Genomic DNA, 18,450 nt, shown 5'->3' with positions numbered 1-18,450 from the left:
TCCCTTCCACCCCTTAGGGTGAGTATTTGATTAATATTTTTCTTCTTTTGTCGCTCCAAGTTGAAGAGTGTTCAGAGACTGGGATGAATACAGACTTCCCACTTCCTCAATCCAAAAAGCCCAGAGGCAGAAACTCCCAAACTTCTTCCTCTCTGAACCATGAATCAAAACCTGGTGGCAGCTGTGACAAGCTGGACGAAAGAAGGATGCAAAGTGTTCCACCACCTCTTACCTATGATAGATAAATGTGTTTTTCTCCTACATTCAACTGCAAAAGATTCACATTAGAAGTTGCCTGGTGACCAAACCTACTTCGGTCCTCAGTTTGCAACAAGTTCTCACCGAGCCAACACATTTCCTAAGGGGACTGTTCGGTGTCTGTCAGTTTAACCGCTGGCCCTGCGCACATCCAAAGATCTCCCCGGGAGCCGTGGGGATCCCATTAACTCTGCAATGCACTTTCCCTACCGTCTCCCTTCACCACGACCGTTACTTTCCAGCCTGGTGGCCGTTTAACCATCTGTCGCTCCTCTCCTTCCGTCAGACCTGACATGTGTCAGCTCTCTAGGTTCTGGGTCACATCTGCTGGGCTGGCTGTGGCCCGGGCAGGAGAGCCCTGTATCCTGGAACTATCTGGGCATGGAGAAGATGTCGGGTTACAAACAATCATTTGCAGGCAGAGGCGGCCCGGGGAAGTGGAAAGATGACAGGATACTCGGCCTCTGCTCCAGGCTGCCCCCTGCCCCCTCCTGACTTCTCCCATCTGGCCTCCATCTGACGGAGCAGCTGGCCAGGTGGTTTTCATTTGCAGATGAAGCCCCAGCAGCTCCACCGCCACAAACCTCCTGACCCTGGAGTCGATGGAAGGCTGACAGACACAAAGTACACTTGTGTATCCCTGAGCAGGACAGAAGGGCCACGCTTTCCAGAGCCGGAACCAGGGGTACAAGTACAAAGTGGGGTCTCGACGCCTGGAAATTCTGACGACAGCCAAGAAACAGAAATACACCAGCCTGACCAGATGTGAGTCAAAGTCTGGCACTGGAGCTGAGGAAACAGGGAGAGGATTCTTACGAGTCCTGCACGCTGTCTCACACTCAAGAGGCCACTAAATCAGACCCTGTCTCAGCCGCCTGCTGGCATGCTCAAGAGGACAAAAGAACAAGCATGGCTTCGACGTGGACACGGTACGTCCACACGTAGAATACCATCAAACAGTTAAGATCTGCTTCATAAAGAAAGTATAATGATATGCAAAACTGGTGCTTATAACAACAGTTACACTAACAAAGAGTTTTCTGTGTGTCAGACGCTGTTCTAAGTGCTTTTCACATGTTAACTCACTCAGTCCTCACAACATGCCTGTAAGATAGCTTCTATTATTCATCCTATTTCACAGAGGAGAAGACTGAGGTAGAGAGAGGTTAAGGAACTTATCAAAGATCACAGAGCTAGTAAGGGGCAGAGCTGGAATATGGACCCAGACAGCCTAGCTCCAGAAGCCGTGTTTTTAACGGCCATGCTGTACTGCTACCCACAGCATAATACACACATGATAGTATCTAGGCATAGATCCACCAAAAAATTAAATAATAAAAATAAAAGGTCAGAGAGAAATACTCCAAAGAAACAAATGTTTTGTCTTGGTGGTGGGATTCAGTAATTTTTAGTTTCTTCTTTTATACTTTGCTCTTTTTCTAAATTTTCCACAATTTACAAAATCAGAAGGAGACGACGACTATTATCACTTTTAAGTCCTTAGAGAAAAAAAGATATTCAGTGTGCTGGCACTAGGGGTTGCCAGTTATCAGCCCTGAGTGGTTCTGAGGAACCTTTCACACAGGTTACTTAAACCCTGCCACCCCACACACAAGTCTCTTAACCTGTGAAACGGGAATGCCCCTCACTCCCTAACCTCGGAGACAAGTTAGGATGAAATGAGAGCACAGGGAGAGTTCCTGGCCCAGAACCTGGCATCAGAATAATCACATCCTTTCCAGGGGGCCCAAAACATTATTCACAATAACAACAGCTACCACTTTTTGATGCCCACCCCACGAGGCATAGTAACATATATTGAGTCCACTCTTTCTAATTCCCTGGTAGGCCAAAGGAGAAAATGAGGTTCAGGAGCTTGCTTGCCCAGAGCCATGGTGCCTGGAAGTGGCTGACTCAAGATTCAAATTAGGTTTGCCCAACTCCAGGGTCTACGCTCCTTCCACGATCCCCGCTCCCCCTTCAGATCAGGTTCCAGGTGCAGACAGACAGGGTACCACCACCTTGGGGCTTCTCTTCGCCGTCTTGCTTTTTCTGGGCTGCTCCCTTTGTTCCCAATTATCCCAGACTCCTTAGAGTCCAGGGAGAAGGGAGCATGCCTCACACCGAAATGATTACGAGTTCTCCGTATCTCTGTTCACACTCGAAACCTGAGCCACCTGCTTCAATTACTCACTAACTGCCCTTAACTCAGTCCAAGTTCGCAGAGAGATTGATGCTGACAGTCTTGGGAGCAGACTTCAGCCCTCTCCCCCTAAAGCTGCACAGAGGACCAGTCTGTCGTTTGGCACTGAACTGAGGAGAAAAGACTGTGGCTGCCATTTCGGTAGATTTGACTCTAGGTGAGAGTGCCACGGTGGTCTTTGAACATGCACTCTGCCTGGCCACTAGTCCCAGCTCTCCCCACGGGACGAAAGGCTCACCCTCAGGAGGCTCAGATGGGTAAGGGCGATGGCATCGCTGTGGGTTACAGTCTGGACCAGCGGAGAACAAGCGTCCACTTGCAAAACTGGACACTGGGGTGACTCCAAAGAGGTCGACAGAAGGCCGTCTCAAAGCAGGACCACGCTTCGACGATGCTCCTCACCCACCGGCAGAGGTGGCTCTGCTTCAGGAAAGCAAACGTGATCACTCTAGTCCCTCCCCTGACCTCCCAAACAGACTTCCTGCTGCAGTTAGTCACATGTGACAGAAGTTTTTATTTTTTCAAATTAAAAAAAGTTCATTATGCGGTCCCTTAGGGTGTGGGTCTGACATACAAAAAGTGCATTTTACTTGCTCTACACTTTAGGAGTCCTCCTACAGCCTAAGAGCAAAGGCCACTTCAGCTGGATCCATCCTGGAGCAGGAGGCAGGAGGACACTTGGACCTTATCAAGGTTCACACCAGCATTTCACAAACAAGAAAACTGAGTCCAGGAGAAGAGAAGCTGGCACAAGAACCCTTAGAAACAAAAGCCCTTAAAACAATCCTTTTGCAACGTCAGCTGACATTTCGGCTTGTGCTGGGAAATCCTGCACTTCTGAAGGATATAGGGGCAAGGGAGGAGACATAGCTAAAATGCAGACACTCACCACGTTTGTTTTGGAAAAGACCAGTCAAGAATCCACAAAAGGTTATGAAAAACCCCAGTGACACCACCACCAATGTTTGTCTTTGGAATAGCAAGGGATGTTTATTATCCGTAAGAATTATCTTTGCTATTACGTGACTCATTCCTGCATGCTAGGACTGCTCTCATCTGGTGCCAAGGAAAGACTGCTGATTTACAAAGTTTGCAAAAGTTATCATTGCCCACTATGTGTCACACTGCAGGGCACACAGATATGAACGCTGATGCCTCGGAATCAGCTACGTGGGCGGATTCTTACATGCCTCTCAATACCAGCTGTTCCCGTTTTACTTTAAGGCCTTAAAGACATTTTAATCCAAGAAATTCTCAACCTCAGCAGCTGAAATGCCCACAGAGTCAGCACGAGTTCCCAAGGAGAACCCAAGAGAGGTTGTAGGGGTCGGATCATGTCACAAAGAAGGGGGGAAGGGGGGGCAAGGACAGAAACAGGAGAGGAACGGGGAAGACTGTGGATGGCGAAAAAGAGCTCACTTTACAGATGGCAGACTAGAAGGCTTTAAGTGTGGGAGTGAACGATCCTGTAACTGGCAAAATATGAAAGCTTTTCTCCCACTCCCAACTAACATGCACTGGAAGGACGGAGAGGAACGTGTAACAACACATAAAACAACACTAATGCCACCCTACACGTGTGTAGCACCCAAGAGCCTGCCAAGTGTTTCCACCTTAGTTACTGGACCCTCAAACAAAGCCGTAGGGTAGTGATACCATCCCTCCTCTACAGAAGAGGAAGCAGAGGCTCTGAGAGGTCAGCACTCCCAGCGGCATACAGCTCCTCAGTGACAAGGCTGGGACTAGACGGCGAGCACGCTTCTGCACAGGACAGTTTGGAAATATTAGCAAATAATATATCCCCAAATCATCTAATTACTATTCCTCCTCTTCTCTGGATGACTCCAAAGTATCTCAACTTCAACATACGCAGAAGAAACCTCAGGATTTTCCTGCACCAAAACCTATCAATTATCATGCAAATTATCGAGAGCATTTACTAAGTGCCAGTAATAAGGCCATTATGAAGCATGTTAACTTATTATTTATTACATTGTTCTTTTACTATTACTTCTCTCCATCCCCAATATCAATCTTCCCCCTCGCCCAAGCCATCAGCACGTCTCACCTGGTCCACCACAGTGGCCTCCAGATTGACCCACACCTGTCCCAGCCCCCTCCCTTCTGCACACCTGGTAGAGCCAGCTTTTCAGGACTAGGCCTGATCACCCCCTTACACCCATCAAAGCTTTCTCCGATAAAGACAAACCTCACGCTGGGGTCAGGAGGGTCCCAGCCATCTCTCATTCTCATTTCTCATCCTACTCCTCGCCCCCACTGCCTTCTTTCGGTCCCTCGTACTCACTAAGCTCCTTCCTGCCACAGGGCTTTGCACATGCTGTTCCTTCTGCCTGGGTTGCTATTCCCTCAGCTTAAGCCTAGGCCTCATGACCATCCCTACGTCAAACCCCCCTATACCGCCTCTCATGGCAGCATGCCTCCCTCTGGGCATGAGGACCCTCTGAGTGGTGTCCATCTCCCCCACTAGGCTGTAGGCTCCAGGAAAGCAAGAGTGATGTCCTTCCTGCTCACCTCTGTATTGCCCAGGTCTGGCACAGTGTTTAACTTATGGCCAGTGAATATACTCAAGGAACAAATCAACAACTCCGCTACCTGCTTGAGCATCAACAAGGGGCTGCAAGCTGACTCCTGGGCCTCAGTGGGGCTTCCACCATCATCACATGAACGCAGCAAGGATGGTAAGCGGCCACGGGGACGTGTGGGAAGAGCACTGGATGTGGAGTCAGCACACCCAAATCAGGAGGCCTGATGGTGACCGTTCCTGTGGGTGCTGGTCACTCAACCACAGACAAGCCCCAGCTGCCCTCTGGTTGGAATCAATGTCACCCTACAAGTCCTCCGATTCAGAACAAACCCCAATTCTGTCCACCTCCACTACAGCCACTCTCTTACTGGACCTCCTAACTGCTCTCTGCCGCTTCCACCTGAGCCTTCCACCTGAGCCTCTCCGATCCTTTATCTGCTTAGCAGTGAGAATAACCTATTTTAACATAAAAAAAGATCACAGTTTTCTCCTGCCTAAGACCCTTATGGCTTCTTGTTACCTAAAACCTGATGCACAAGGCCCTGTGTAATCCGGCCTTGCTGCCCCTGGCAACTGGACATGGCGCTTCACTCACCAGCAGAACCTTCTTTCTATTACTCCGCCTCGGCGCCCTGGCACCAGGGGTCCCTCTCTCAGAGGCCCTCCCAGCAGCCTCATCTGCGCCCCAGCCCTGCCCCCTCCTCTCAGGTCCCAGCACATGAGCCTGCTCTGTTTCTTTACAGCACTATGACTGGAAATGCTCATGTTTCTTTATGACCTGCCTCATCCCAAGAAAGCAGGGACTTGGTCATGATCACTATTCTGGTGAATACTGCCTCTCACGGTGTTTACAGGAAACAATTACTGAGCCCTTCCTGGGGGCCAGGCAGTGAGAGAAGCACCTGAGATGCCTTAACTCATCCCCCATACCAGAACTCTGTCCCCATCTCACAGATGAGAAAAGTGAGGAACAAAGGACCATAGGACATGTGGGATTCAAACCCAGGCCCTGGCTCCAGCGTCCACCCCCCGGGGACTGTCTCCTGGTGCTTCACTGGATGACAGATTTGTCTCCCACAGTGGACGGGGGCTCCTGGGGAGCAGCGCCGCATCTCAGCAGCATCTGTCTCCCGGCGTCAGACACCCTCACAGGAGGCCCCGGACAAAAGCTTAGAAATAAACGAAGCAAGCAGAGAAGCCCTGGCCAGGAAAGTCGTCCCAAAGATGGGGAGACTGGTGCGAGCAGCACCTCCTCGCCGTGTTCACAGCGCACGCCCACACAAGGATGAGGCTGACAGTGCACGCCCACACTCACAAGGACGAGGCCGTCCCTCAGGCGGGACAGGCCTGAAGCACGGGCCACCTAAGACACGCCTCCCAGAGAGCAAGTCAGTCCCACGAGGCCGCGCACTTCACCCGTAACAGCTACACCCTGATTTTTAAAAACACTTTTCCACAGAAAGTCAAGCAAATGACATCTGGAGGGAGTTTCCCACTGCTTTTACTTTGGAAAGTTGCATACGATTACTAAGACCTACTGTTAATTGTTTTCCTGTTACATATTTACGCACAACCCTCGTTCCATCCTTCCAAGCCTGTGAGGCTCACATGATCGTCCCACTGGCCAAGGAGGCTCAGGGATCCGAGGGGACCTGTCCGGGGCCACCCGCAGCTGGGCGGGAAATCTAGCTGCCTGACTGCAAACTTACATTCTTTACCAGAAGGCCAAAAGCTTTAAGAATGCATTTCAGAACGGTGTCACAATTTTCTCCAAACGATTTAAAAGTACTCATTCAAGAGGCAGAGCTTTGAGGCTGCAAGGAAAGACAGAACCATTTTGAGGGAAGTACTGTCCTCCTAAGTGATGTGTTAACGTGCCTCACCACAGCTCACAGCTCCTCTGGCAAGAAACTGCAGACGTCAGCAGGAACCGCAAAGAAAAGATAAACTCAGGGTAAAGGGAAGGAGGAGGGGCTGAGCGCGAACTCGGGGTAAAGGGAAGGAGGAGGGGCTGAGCGCGTGAGTGCAAACTGCAAACTCACAGAACCATCCTGCAAGAGGAAGCCAACCTGCAGAGCAGGCAGCCAGGAAGCAGAGGGCGCAGAGGGGCAGACAGCGGCGGGCCCCCAGGCCAGCCACAGGCGTCCGGCCCAGAGGAAGGGGCGGGCGAGCTCTGAGCCACGGAGTGGCAGAGGGAGGCAACTGATGCCTCCCGTTGGGTGAGGAGGCCAGGGTGCCCAGTGAAGAGGAAGGAAAGGTGGCCACCCAGAAACAGGAAAAGCCAGCGCTGCACTGAGCAGGGGCTAATGAGAGCGCAACACGGTACGAAAGCACTCCACAACAGCCACTGCCAATGGGGCGCCTGCGGGGTCCCCAAGAGTGCAGGGCATCAAAGACTCCTGTGACAGTCTGTTTCCATTTCTGTTAACAAACTTTACTCTCTAAAAGAGGCCAATTTCAGAGGACCTCCACGTGCCCACCGACAGGTGTGCTGGGCAGGTAATGGAGTTCAGAAGCGCAGGAGCCTCATGGATCCACGTTCTGGCTCGGGACCATTAGTCTCCAACACACGTGGTTTAAGTGATCCTCTAATAGGCTTGTGGTTTAGAACGAGCAGGAGACCCAGAGCACGTGCCCTCCTGTCTGTCACGGTCCTGCCACATCTCAGGTCTCTCCGGCCTGGCCAGCTCACTCCTATCATCTACTTGCCACGGTGGGCCTTTGGATTTGCAATCCTGCTCTAGAAAGGCTGCTGAGGAGCTACAGAGAGAGCAGAGAACAGTCACAACGCCTGCAAGCGCCGCTCATCTTCAATTCTTCCAAAAGGGCTGTCCGACTCAGGGGCCCACCGACACGGCCACGACAAGCACCAGAGGCTACCGAACACTTTCTTTCCAAGCCACAAAGAGGACACAATCAGGCCACAATCTCTGAGCAAGCTATTTACATGAGAAAAGACCGATTTCCTGCATTTTATAACGTTCTTACACATGCAAGGCTCATAATTTTAAGAGCAACCAAAAATCTGCCGCTATAGTAAATGAAAGACGTTGAAGAGAGAAGAGCTTTGAGAAATAAAATACAAAAATAATCTCTGAATACTAATAACACCTCTCAGAAGAGGGTCAGCTGCAAATCCAAGGAAGGATCAGGTATTCTGTAGCAAACTAGTAAAAAAAAAAAAAAAGAAAAAAAGCACGAGCGCGTGCGCGCACACGCACAAAATCGACCTCCAGTTTCATACAGAGGCTGGCAGACAGGAACATCTTTCCAACACTAGCCTCAAGATCCCAGTCTTGAGCTCCCTTAAACACAGGTGCCCTGAGTTTATACATAAACTGCCTTGGATGGGATGCAGAACCATCCCCACCCACGCACGGCTGTGCTGTCCAGTAGGCACAGCCAACTCACAGGCCCAGCCTGTCTTTACGGGTCAGCCCATCCCACTGCATGACATCCTCAAACGGACTGTATTTCGCTTGGGCTGCCCACGGGGTCTTCTGGGGAAGGGAGAACAGAGCAGCCCAGGCCAAGAACTGCTCAGACCACAGGAATCTAAAACACAGCAGGAGACCACTAACACTTGAAAAGGAACTTTTTAAAAGAAGGGATGTCTCAAACACGACTTCAGCAAGATGTGCTCTTGCACAGGTCATCCTTGCTCCTCCAGGGCTCAAGATGGTAAGAGGCACTAACAAAGGTCATTATACTCACCTGAACAGGGCACCTTTCCGAGGATTTTCAACCAGGAAGTGGAATAATGACCAGCATTCCAGACTATTACCTAGAGATTAACTCACTGGGTGGGGGAGGGTGGGACAGGCTTAAAGGGTTACGTTTAACCCCTGCAAGGCAGGAAGTTCCGGCAAAAAGGCTGTCACTCTATCCAAGTCTTGCTGGAACTAAAGCACAGCAGGAAAACCAAGCAAACTCAAGAGAATTAGAGCCGTTCACAACGTGGGGGCCTTGGGATTCCTGGACTCTTTAATTTTCAAGTTTCCTAAGATTTACGGCTAATTAGGCCCCTTTGCCATACTGTAATGTGATCAAATTTCAGCTGAGTTCACGGAACAGCTCAAGGTGGAAGATGGCACTGAAATCTCCACTGGGCCCCAGGGACTGCAGACAGCCCCACAGCACTTGCTTCCAGCCTTGAGCCGAACTAATTAGGCACCTCTAATTCCCCCAAACAACGGCTCAGAGGGCGATACATAATCCACCGTGTACACTTGGGGAGCTCTGTTCTTACAACACTGCTTAAGGATAATTCTCTAATTTGGTTCAGTGCACACACACAGCTCAAAGGTGGGGAGGGACGACACTGAGCGCCACTAGCAAACACACATGTGGACAAAAGTATTCAACCTTGTTAACCTACAAACGAAAAATAAGGCACTCTTTATTGCCTATTAAATTAGAAATCAAGGAAGAAAAACACTGAAGGTTGACAAGGAAGCAGTAAACTGACACTCATATTGCTGGGGGCATTATGACTCGGCGTGACATGTTTGGAAAACAATTTGGCAGTATTTGTCAACGGTTGTGAAAGTGTTCAAACTCTGACACAATAATATTACTCCTGGGAGTCCGTCCTACAAAAGAACCCAAATACAAGGAAACTGCATCAAGGACCAGCAGCCACTGCAACACTGTTTATAACACAAAAACGGGAAGCAAGTCAAGGCAGGGCATCAGGAAGCGATGCCAGGTCTACAGCACCTTCTCTGCGGAGCACTGAGCAGCCAGGAAGGAAGGACGGTTATGAGACTTCTCAGCAAGGCGGAAAAAGTCTTCATAACCAAGTCATAGCAATTTCTTTAACAGACTTTACCTTTTAGAGAAATTTTACGTTCACAGCAAAATTGAGCAGAAGGTCCAAAGTTCCCAATAACTCCTAGCCCCGCTCATGCACAGCCTCCCCCATTGCCGACACTCCCCACCAGAGGGGTACCTTGTTATAACTGGTGAACGCACACTGACACCTGATTATACCCAAAGTCCAGAGCTGACATTAGGGTTCCCTCTTGGTTACACTCTGTGGGTTTGGACAAGTGTCTAACGAATGTACCCACCACAGAGAGCATCATACAGAGTAGTTTCTCTGCCCTAAAAACCCTCTGGGCTCTGCCCATTCATCCCATCTTCTCCCCTAACCTCCAGCAACCACCAATCTTTCTTCTGTTTCCACGGTTCTGCCTTGTCCAGAATGTGAAACAGCTGATAGAAGAAACAGCCAGCGCAAGTCAGTTTCACCATATTTAGGCCCCATCTGAAAGACGCAGGCAGGCTCTCCACCCACTACCACGTGGAGATGGCACCTCTCTGCTAGGGATTCGAAGGGCAGGAAGCCTCCCCTGGGTCAGGAGGGCCAGGACCTGAAGTTAAAGCTAGGAGCGTTTATGCAGGAGGGTGTGGCGAGTGGAAAGTTCTGCTCCGACCGGATTCCCCCACAACTTCCGCCCACTCTTCCAAAGGCCTCCTGCATCTTCAACCAGGACCCACTTCCCAGTCCAGCGTCTCAGAGGACCTCTGCTTCCCTTCTCCGCCCTCAGGACAAGGCTAACCTTATTCAACCAAGTACCCTGATTCTGTGCCCAGCAAATGGGATCTAAGGACAGGAAGGCACACCGTGAAAAATGTAGACTGAATAACCCTCTGTACAGGTGGAAGCATTGTTTTAAAGAATAAGCACGTGGAGAAAACATCTAGACAAATACGTATGTGGAACTCGTAGCAATATCTCTGGGAGTAGAATTAAGGGGTGGTTTCACTTTCCAAGCTACCCATTTCGATGTTCTTTAAATAGAATACGTATTACTTTTGCAGTCAGAAAAATAAGGAAATTAAAGTATTTTTTAAAAGAGAGAATAGGAGGGGGCTAGCCCCGTGGCCGAGCGGTTAAGTTCGCGCGCTCCGCTGCAGGCGGCCCAGCGTTTCGTTGGTTCGAATCCTGGGCGCGGACATGGCACTGCTTATCAAACCACGCTGAGGCAGCATCCCACATGCCACAACTAGAAGGACTCACAACGAAGAATATACAACTATGTACTGGAGGGCTTTGGGGAGAAAAAGGAAAAAAATAAAAAAATCTTTAAAAAAAGAAAAAAAGAGAGAGAATAGGAGATACGCTTTGATTTACTTCTTTTTTAAATTTCCCACCACTCCTTGCTCAGCCTCCCCACCTCTACTTCATAGTTCCCACACAGAGGAATTTTTCTACCCAGAAAAGGGAAAGGAGGCTGGGAGAAAGAAACACCCCGCCCTGGAAGCCCACCACAGGCGGGGCCCTGTGCTGGTGCTGCATCCCCATCAGCATCCCCATCACCTGCCCCTTGGCTGAGCTGAAGAGCGTACTGCCCGCCCCTTTGGAGCAGCTCCCTGGCCACCTGCAGGCTGCCAAGGAAGGACTCTAGCTAAGGACCCACTAACTGACAGAGAGCACTGGCCTCAGGAACCTCTGGCGAGGGTGGGCACCGGGAGCTGTGTTAGTCACGTTCCTCACTTCCTCTTCAAACCCACCCCATGAGGTAGGGTCCTGAGATCCCCATCCCTATTTCAAGGGTGGAAAAGCAAAGCTCGTGGTCAATGAGAACGCAAGCTTCATGAGGCAGTCTTCCTTTATTCGCAGCTGGGTCCCCAGCACCCAGAACAGTGTGTGGCTCACAGGAGAGCCTCCAGAAGGACTGGTGGTGAATGTAAGAAGGAACCCTCCCAGGCGTGGAGAGGTGGAGTGACTTGCAGAAGGTTGCCCAGCCAGAAAGCAGGTGGCAGAGTCAACTTTTGGGCTCCAAACGAGCAAGCCTTGCCATGGATCTCTGCTGTTTGGTGGCACACAGAGGAGCAAGAGAACATTTCAGGGCCAAGCTCTGCCTCCTCCTCTCTCCCCCAGCTCACCGCCATGGCCTGGGGCTCTGGGCAGCAGCTGGGCTTTGCCTCGCTTGAGATGAGTACAGGCTCAGAGAGCACTCCAAGGGGAATGTGTTCAAAGCGAGCCCTTCACGGAGAGGGGGACAGGAGCTTGCCAGATGAGCTGGCCTCCACCCACGCCACCTGCTCACCTCACCCCTAAACCCTCACAGCCACTGACCCCTGACGTGAGCACTACTGTAAAGCCTATTTTTAAAAAAATCTGATTGAAATTTACCTAAAACAAAGTTTTAAATGTTGAAGGAAATGGATCTATTTTAAAAATAGCCATTGCCTAAATAAAGATTTAACTGGAAATGAGCTTAGGAGGCAGACCTGAGTGGGAATCTGAACTCTACAATTAACTGGCAACATAACCACAGGTAAATTACTTCACCTCGCTGAGCCTCAATGTTCTCATCTATAAAACCAGGATAGTAACACCCAGTCTCATCGGGACGAATGAAGATTAAACTACACTTGAATGAGATAATACATTTGCTTAATGTCTTGAATACTATTCCTGGCACACAGGGACGTTCAATAAATAGGTGCTATTGCAATTAGAGACAAAAATCATAACAATGGCTGCACCAGAAAGGACTTTAAAAAGCCCATCTAGTCCCACACCCTCCTTACAGATGGGGAAACTGAGGCCCGAGGAAGGTGGGTATGTTAGGAACCTTCTGATGATCCAATATAGCACTTACCAGGGTGTCTTATAAATAGTGGGCACCCGTCCATGTGCTATATAAATAATACCCCGTACAAAACAACATATTCACCCAATCTGCTTAAACAGCATTTAAAACAGGTCCAGCTTAATGGTATTCCCTATGGCTCCTACCTAGGATAATTTTTAAAGAAAACTCCTCAGTGGGAGTCAACATTCCTCTGGACCTGCACTGTCCAATACAGTAGCCACTAGCCACATGTAGCTGTTTAAATTCAAGTTCATTAAAATTAAATAAAACCAAATATTCAGTTCCTCGATCACACTAGGCACATTTCAAGTGCTCAAGAGCCAGATGTGACTAGTGGCTAGTGGGCAGCAGATACAGGACATTTCCATCATCATGGAACGTTCCAGTGGACAGCACAGCTGTAGAAGAGAAGACTTCCTTAAGCAATGTATAATTTCTGTTCTTCAACAGTGGATTTGCTTTCCTAAATCCCACTGTCTGATAACAGAACTACCAGAAGATGAGAAGGAAAGGATCTCATTAGGCTTCCTTTTTTTTTTTTTTTGATGAGGAAGATTAGCCCTGAGCTAACATCAGTGCCCATCTTCCTCTATTTTGTATATGGGATGCCGCCACAGCATGGCTGACGAGTGGTGCATAGGTCCACGCCTGGGATCTGAACCTGTGAACCCCAGGCTGCCAAAGCAGAGCGTGCAAACTTAACCACTATGCCACTGGGCAGATCCCATTAGCCTTCCATTTTTATGCAAATCTGCATATTCTTCAAGAGTAATCTCCCTCAGAAAGTTCAAAACAGTGTATTACTGGGGGAGGGAGTGGGTCTAGAAGGCAATAGGGACAGGGGGACAGGTAAAAATAAGTACGACTTTAACAAAACGTGTGCTGAGCAAACACATCACTTGCGCTGCTGTCCTGACATCAGGGGACTGGGCATTCTTCAGACTAGGTCAGCAGCCACTCAGGGAGCCTCACTCACAGAAGGACCACAGGAGAGCAGGAGTTCACCTCTGCTGAGCTGTGGGTTTGCAACAGGATGTGATTGGTGCACCAGCTAACTTCCTTTACAATTTAATACTGACACCAAAATACTCAGGTGACCCCACCCAAGCCCAGCACAGCGGCACACATGCCACCTTCAATGGTCCAGAAAGCAAGAAGCCCTGCGGATGGAACAAGACCCGAGCACAACCCACTCTGCTGCCACGCCCACCTCCATCACCTTCTCTGAGGGCCCAGCAGGCTGCCACCCCCTCCAGGAGCCAAGGCCACCTGGCACCCTTAACTGCTGGGACACTGGGACACATGACCAAGTTGAAGATTCCATGAGTCACCTCATCTGGTAGTGAGGCTCTTTTAAAAAACACAGGGTGCCAAAGCCTTTTTACAATAGTCCACCCTTTATGTAAAAAAAAGGGGGGAACATAACGTATTTGTATTTGTTTGTTATGCCTAAAGAAATGAGGAAAGAAAAAAACACGTCTACATAAAAAATTATCCATGAAGATTTATAGCAGAAGTATTCATAACATCCAAAACCTGGAAGCAACCCCAAATGCCCATCAAGTGGTGAATGGACAGACTGTGACATACCCACACCACGGAATTCTATAGAATCCACACAGCAATAAAAAGGAACAAAATATCCATACATGCAACAACATGATTCAAGCTCAGAAAAAGCACGCTAAGTGAAAGAAGTCAAGCACAAAAAGGCTGTGTACTATGATCCCATTTCTATGAAATTACAGAAAAAGCAAAACCACAGTGACAAAGCAGATCCGCGGTGGTCTAGGGGTGGGGGTGGGGGTGGGGTGGGGCGGAGCAGCACAAAGAGGCTCAAGGGAACTTGGTGGTGTGAGGAAACTAGTTTACAACTTGTTTGTGGGGGTGGCTACAGGATTATAACCAAAACTCATTAAACCGTCCACTTAAAACTGGTGAATTTCCTTGTATGTAAATAAGGCCTTGATAAAACAAAACAAAAAGGGCCCCTAGAGATATTAACAGTGGCTACCCAGGGATCAAGGACTTGGGGAGGGAGGGGCAGTCGGAGGAGACTGGGCATATGAGGGCAAGCACAGGACGGAGATTTTCATTATGCAGGGTTTTATGCATAGACTTGTACTTCTGAAACTTGTGACTGTATTGTCTATGCCAAATTTAAGTTACAATTCTTTCAAAGCCACATGGAGAAGAGGGCTTTGTGCCCTGGCTCAGCTGGGGCAGTGTGGTCCAACACCGGGTTCCTGCTGGTGGGTTACAGGCACGAAAAGCTTAAAGCGGGTGGGGGAATGAAAGCATCTTGGATTCAACCAGAGTCAAATGTGGAAAATCATCCATCTTCCTCCTCTCCTCCAGAAGCCAGTGCTCCCTGTCCAGGCCCCCTGCCACCACGTTAGAAAAACAACAGCTCCACTTATTGAGCACTTACTATATCCCAGGTGCTACTACTCATTTGACACGTGTTCTCTCAATAATGATAAAACCAACAACAATGTGCATGGAGCCCTAACTACATGCTGAGTACAATGGCAGGCACTCTATCTGCTTTATTTCATTTAATTAACCTCAAACAGACCCTCTGATGAGGAACCAGTCCCAGAGAGTCAAATGAAGCCCAAAGCTACATAGTGACAAGTGGAACAGCAAGGATTTAAACCCAGGTAGTCTGGCTCCAGAAGCCAAGCTTTACATCTATGCCCAGCATCGCTGTTATGGGACAGACAGAACGCTAACCACTACAGCCTTGCAGGCAGGAGGTGGGGAAGGAACCCACGGCAGACACCGGGGGAGCTCTGTGCTCCTGGCCTCCTCCACAGCACAACAGCCCTGCCTGAAGGGTCTCACACCCCACATTAGAGAGGAGCAGCTGGAAGGATGGAAGGATTCAGGAGGCTGCCGGGCTCCAAAGGCCTTACTCTTTGCACTCAACCAAGCTGCTCCATTGGCTAACAAGCTGTCAGAGCTGAAACCCAAATAAAAATAAGCAGCCCGTGGAAAGACAAAATGTTCCTGAACTGCGATATTTTTAAATCTCTCTTTCTTCGAGCAAATGAATTACACGACCGGGTCCGAGTCCTGAGCTGCCGTCAGAGGGGCAGGGAAAGCCTGGAGGTGCCACTGAACAGCATCCTGGAATTCTTCAGCCTAGAGCGACCCCGGCGCTCTTCAGTCCAACAGGAAGAAGAAAAGGAGGCCCGGGTTCAGGGGAGGAATCATCAACATCACGCAGGACATCAGGGGCTCCGGACTCCTGGTGCAGTGCTCTTTCTGCCCCTCCAATGTTTCCCAGAATATGGTGCGCAGATCACTCAGGTTTGAGAGAGGTTTTAGAGGGACTATGGACAAATGCAGTTCAGTGGTTACCTATTTTTAATGTACACAGAAAAAATATTGCTAGCACATCAAACGTGATTATACGGATGCTTCTGCTTAGAAAGAGACTAAAGCAGACTGTGGTGTTAAGATCAAGCCAATTTAAAGAAAAATATTACATAAATAATAATAAAGGTAGCATAAAAATATGGCAAACATTGTGCTGGTAGATGGCCACATAGGGAAACATGTCCTACCTCAGGCTGGGGTTCCTCCAGCGGCAGGCCAAAGCAAGAAATAAAAGGGAAAGATGAAGCAGAAAGAGAAGGGAGAAGGAGAGCGCGAGAGGAACAAGGCGGATGCGGAGTGCCGCCTTGGCCCCCACAGGCACCTGGGCTCTCACACGGGAGCAAGCCCCCCAGGGTAGGACAGCCAGGTGCACACCCCCCTCCCAGGCTCATCCAGCCTCAGCCAACGGTCTTCCCACCCCAGCAGGCTCAGGTCCAAACACCATGCTTCCACCCAGGCAGGAGGAGCAAACGTCCTGGGTCCTATGTACCCCCCCAGAGCACTGTCCAGAGGGCCTCCCTCTGCCCCCCAAACCGGAGGCAGCCGTGCATGTTTACTCCATTTCCATGCCTCAGTGATGCAGCTGGCACCGCGAGACTCTCCTTTCCGTTCCACCACGTGCTTCCTTTAAGCTCCCAGGGCAGGGAGGCCAGGAGTCCTCCTTGAAGCCTCCACACTCACAAGAGCCCAAATTCCCAGGACTGTTCTGGCTTAAAGCACAATTCAGGTCCACGTAACACCTCGTTATGCTTCCCCACCAGCCTCAGATGCCAGGAAGAAAGCTGGAAAACTGCAGGGCTGGGGGGCTCACAAGAGCTGCGCCCAACCCAGCCCAGCCCTGCAGGTCCTAAGAACGAAGGCCCCTCCAAAATCGCCAGGGACACAAAGGGCCTGTGATCACGCCGGAGTCAGGCCCATTCCAACAGACAGGAGAGAAGTGACTCCCCAAACACTTGAGTCTTCTCAGACTTTGAGAAAGATTCACTCATTCACTAGAAAACTACGTATCAAGGACTCAGGGATTACACTTTCCCTGCAACCCCAGCAACAAAAAAAATCAAAACTTCAAAATTTGTGTAAGAATTCCATGAAAATCTTACTTTTACAGCATCATCACTGTACCCACCTCTACCTCACAAGGCAGGTACCACACAGGCCACACACCAGGCTTGCTGGGCACGCTGCGTGGACAGTCGATTCCTGCCATTTGCTGATTCTCTATTGGCAAATCTGTCTACTTGCTAAAATTTATTTGTAACCCCAAAATCAATACTCGTGGCACTCTCATGGTCATCCACAGACGAGCACAGTGGCAAAAACTGAGTGGCTGATGTGCACACTCTCAGCTGAGTCTGAACAAGTGACGCTCTGCCATGTATCGGCTCTCACACTAAAAACAAGAGTCCTTTTCACAGTCTATTTAGTGCCATGTTTTCCACATTTTTTGTGCTTTTTATTGATTTCACTGTTTAAAAATGGCCCCCAAGCATAGCGCTGTCTAGTGCTCCTAAGCACAAGAAGGCTGTGATGTGCCTTATGGAGAAAACACGTGTGTTACACTTTGTTGGGACGATATATATTAAATAAGGTGCCCATAAGCACAAAAACACATAAAACAAGGCTATTTATTTTTTTTAATGTTTCACATTAGATTCTCAGACCTTATTCATTTTTTGGCTGAAAGTTTGTACCCTTGTACCAACCTCTATTTCCCCTCCTCGACTCCCACCCCAACCCCTGCCAACTACTGTTCTACTCTCTGTTTCTATGAGTTTGGCTTTTTTTTTTTCCCAAAGATTCCACATGTAAGTGACACCATGCAGTATTTGTCTTTCCAGCTATGTATTAATCAGATGACAAAAACGTTGTGACCAGAGCATGCCAGGAACCTTACCCTGTATTTCCCCAGGAGCAGTGGTCCAGGACTTGCTAATTCAGTGTCCATGGTGACTTTACAGAGTGACAACCACAAGTAACAAGAATAGACTCTATGTACGCAGGGAGGAAGAAAGGGCTCATACTCTCAAGACACACCCTACAGGAGCAAAGTCATAACATGCAATACGCAAATAAGAAAAGGACCAAAAAATACTGCTGCACAAAGACCCTCACTACAGCGCAATGTATAAGGGAAAGTCAGAAACCTCTACTTGCCCAACAACAGGGAATGGTTAAGCAAATGACAGTATCAACCAGTTGAAATATTAGTCATTTAAAATGTCCATAAAGAGTTTATAACAAGAAAATTCTTGTGAAAAAAATCAGGATATAAAAACAACACGGGGGCTGGCCCCGTGGCCGAGTGGTTAAGTTCGCGCGCTCCGCTGCAGGCGGCCCAGTGTTTCGTCGGTTCGAATCCTGGGCGCGGACATGGCACTGCTCGTCAGACCACGCTGAGGCAGCATCCCACATGCCACAACTAGAGGAACCCACAACGAAGAATACACAAC

The 18,450-nt window shown here is 49.2% G+C and overlaps 1 protein-coding gene across 7 annotated transcripts in view; it reads right to left on the bottom strand.

The window, feature by feature from the left end:
- CAPZB (capping actin protein of muscle Z-line subunit beta) overlaps positions 1–18,450 on the bottom strand; it is a 133,986-nt gene that overhangs the window by 99,344 nt on the left and 16,192 nt on the right. The window contains exons 1-2 of one of the 7 annotated variants that reach the window (XM_070260829.1): positions 3,351–3,442; positions 2,700–2,881 (exon numbers count right to left, since the gene is read on the bottom strand). The exons of 4 other annotated variants lie outside the window; for them this stretch is intronic. The gene's annotated coding sequence lies outside the window, so the exon portion shown is untranslated. Of the gene's footprint in view, positions 1–2,699; positions 3,310–3,350; positions 3,443–18,450 lie in introns of those variants that run through there. 2 more of the 7 variants (XM_070260828.1, XM_070260826.1) reach the window with 2 other exon arrangements.

This window comes from Equus caballus, chromosome 2 (genome assembly GCF_041296265.1).
Source record: "Equus caballus isolate H_3958 breed thoroughbred chromosome 2, TB-T2T, whole genome shotgun sequence".
Taxonomy (NCBI): Eukaryota; Metazoa; Chordata; class Mammalia; order Perissodactyla; family Equidae; genus Equus; species Equus caballus.
The sequence above is the reverse complement of the archived record's forward strand: the minus strand, read 5'-3'. Positions and strand labels throughout refer to the sequence as shown.